At 50.0% G+C, this 2,734-nt stretch overlaps 1 protein-coding gene across 4 annotated transcripts in view; it reads right to left on the minus strand.

Moving 5' to 3' along the window:
• Positions 1-2,734, minus strand: part of THRB (thyroid hormone receptor beta) — a 205,783-nt gene that overhangs the window by 24,543 nt on the left and 178,506 nt on the right. The gene's annotated exons all lie outside the window — the stretch shown is intronic.

Here is a 2,734-nt window from a genome sequence, read left to right on the forward strand (position 1 = left end):
GGAGTCTCACTCTGTCACCCAGGCTGGAGTGCAGTGGCATGCTCATGGCCACTGAAGCCTCGACCTGCTGGGCTCAGGTGATCCCTCGCTACCACGCCCAGCTAATTTTTTGATTTACTGTAGAGATGAGGTCTCACCAAGTCACTCAGACTGGTCTCAAGCCCCTGGACTCAGGCAAGCCTCTCACCTCAGCCTCCCAAAGTGCTGGGTACAGGCTTGAGCCACTGTTCCCGGCCAGTAGTTGGACATTTTCATGTAACCAACTGCTGTGAGAGACCAGGTGGCTTCCCCTCCAAGACACCCAGGTGGAAGTTGCAACTTCCTATGACTCAACCTTCTAGAAGTCACTCAAATATCACTCCAGCCCAAATCCCTTGCTTAAAGGAATCAGAGACCAGCCTAGATTCAAAGAGAGAGAGGAACAGACCCTGCGTCTCCAAGAGGAGAGAATGGGCTGTGTCCTCAGGGAAAAAAGGATCTGATGGCGGTCATCTTGGAGAAAAGTCCCCCAAGTTTCCATCCCGCACGGAGTAGACACTCAAGTGTCAGTGCTGAAGGCAACGTGGTCAGCCCCCAGGGAGACACAGGGGCGATCCCAGGCACAGAGGCAGATTGGCTGACAGAAACAAAGTTTATTGGAGAGACAGATGGGACCGGGAAGGATTTCTCATTGCTCTTAATACCCCGCTAAGAAAAATTGGCTTGGAGAAGCAGTTCTTTATATTTGGATCAAGAGGGACAATTTCTCGAACACATCAAAGATGTACAAAAGATGTGCTTATGTCAGCTCTGCAAGGGGCGGGGCGGCTGGTGGGTAAAACAGTTGTCCTGTCAATGTCAGCCTCTCGTGCACGGATAGTCTCAAGGCTCTGACAAAAAAACTCATGGCAAATTGTTCCACGCTGTAGCCTTTCTGGTTCTTTCTTTAGCTGATCAAACTGGTGAAAACTGTTAGGAGCCTTTAGATTAATGGGGACAGACCTCGAGGCTGGCTCTTATGACCAGATCCTGTGCTATCTTTGCTGAAGGGACCACATGGTGTGAGGAGTTATGATTTTGTTTCGCCCTACAGAGGCGATCTCTCAGCTTCCGGACGCAGCACAAATGTCCCCTCCTCGGGGAAACTTTATCTGAACGCCCTGTTCAGGGAAATGAAGCCCCTCCCCACATCTGGGTCACAAACACTGTCCCATCATGGTTCAGTGTTTCTGCCATCACCACCTGCATTTACTCTGCTTCACACTCACTGTCTGTCTCCCCCTACAAGAAGGTGGCTGAGTTACTCACTCCCTGGCTCATTGTAGCTGCTCAATAAATGCCTCTTACCTAAAAGAACACCCCTTTGCAGTCTAGAAAGAAGGGCCTTAGTGATCCCTGAAGCCAATTTAGTTAACCTAGGGTCCATTCTCTTTTGGGAGTAAATGAAAAAGTATAACATCCCCCAGGAGAAGTCAAGACATACTCCCAATCCTCTACCCTGCTTGGAATTCAGCTTGGTCACGACTTGAAACCGGAAGGCAGGGCTAGGCCTGGAGGAAGTCTCTACAACGTCCAAGTCTGGCCGACCCATTCGAGGAAAGGATGGCTTTCAGGCTTGTGGTTAGGCAGGATACGCTATTGTTCTTCTGCGGATACACTGGCCTAGAATCATTCTATCGGTGCAGAGTGAATGTGTTGGAATTTCTTGGCAGATACAACACCAGGCTGGGGGTGAAGGTGCTGGTTCGAGGCACTAAGAGGCTGCCTCAGAGGGCGTGTGCCTCTCAGAGGCTTTCTGGGTCTACTCAGGTGCCAGGGCTGCAGAGTGTGGGTGGGAACACAGGTCCTGAACCCCCCACCCATCACCACCACTTATGAGCCGTGGAAGCTCGGGCAGGTTTCCTTAACGCCTCTGGCTCAGTCTTCTCTCCTATACAATGCAGATGTTAACTGCATCCACCCACAAGGCTGGCATGGGGAATTATGTATGAAGAGCACTGAGAACAGCCCCTGGCATGGGGCGAGGGCCATCTCCTTGCTTGCTAACGTTGCCGTTCGCAACAACCAAGGGCTGGCATCACCGTTTCATGACCATGAGAGTAATTGTTTCAGGAAAGGTGAATTATGGGCAAGCTTTTCTTTCCAGAATTTCCTTTGAGGTTGTTGCTACATTGTTTTAACAGCAATAAAAAAAAAAACCTCTCTCATGACAACATTGACGCTGAGGTGTGAGGATAATTATACCACTGGGTCTTCTTGTTCGGATGGGGAAAGCACTCTAATGTCCCCAGGGAATGCGAGTGGACCCACAGAATACCTGGTGCCAGGGCTCAGCGGGGTACTGCCAGAGGGTTTCATGACATACACCAAGCGCAGGTGAATCTCTGAGACGGTCAGACACCGGTCAGGGTGGGGAGACTGTCTCACGAATGGGTGGAGAGCTTGGACTTGAAAACGGAAGACCTGAACTGGCTTTTGGGTCTGGCATTCAGCAGAGTGATCTCTAAATCATATTCAAGACCTTGGGCTTGGTGTGCCTGTCTGTAAACTGGGGGTGAGTAAATCCAGCCTACCTCCAAGCACTGTGGAGCCCAAATGGGAAATGGATGGGAAGGGTTTTTGCAACTGTTAATCTTTATTAAAATAAGAAGTATCAATACTCCAAGGGTCTGTTTTCTCCCCACACGCCTCTCTCTCCCTCTGCCCCTATCCCCATTATCTTCCTGGATGCCAGCTTATTTATTTATTTATTTAT

This window comes from Carlito syrichta, unplaced genomic scaffold, assembly GCF_000164805.1.
Source record: "Carlito syrichta isolate Samal-C Ts95f unplaced genomic scaffold, Tarsius_syrichta-2.0.1 Scaffold135914, whole genome shotgun sequence".
NCBI lineage: Eukaryota > Metazoa > Chordata > Mammalia > Primates > Tarsiidae > Carlito > Carlito syrichta.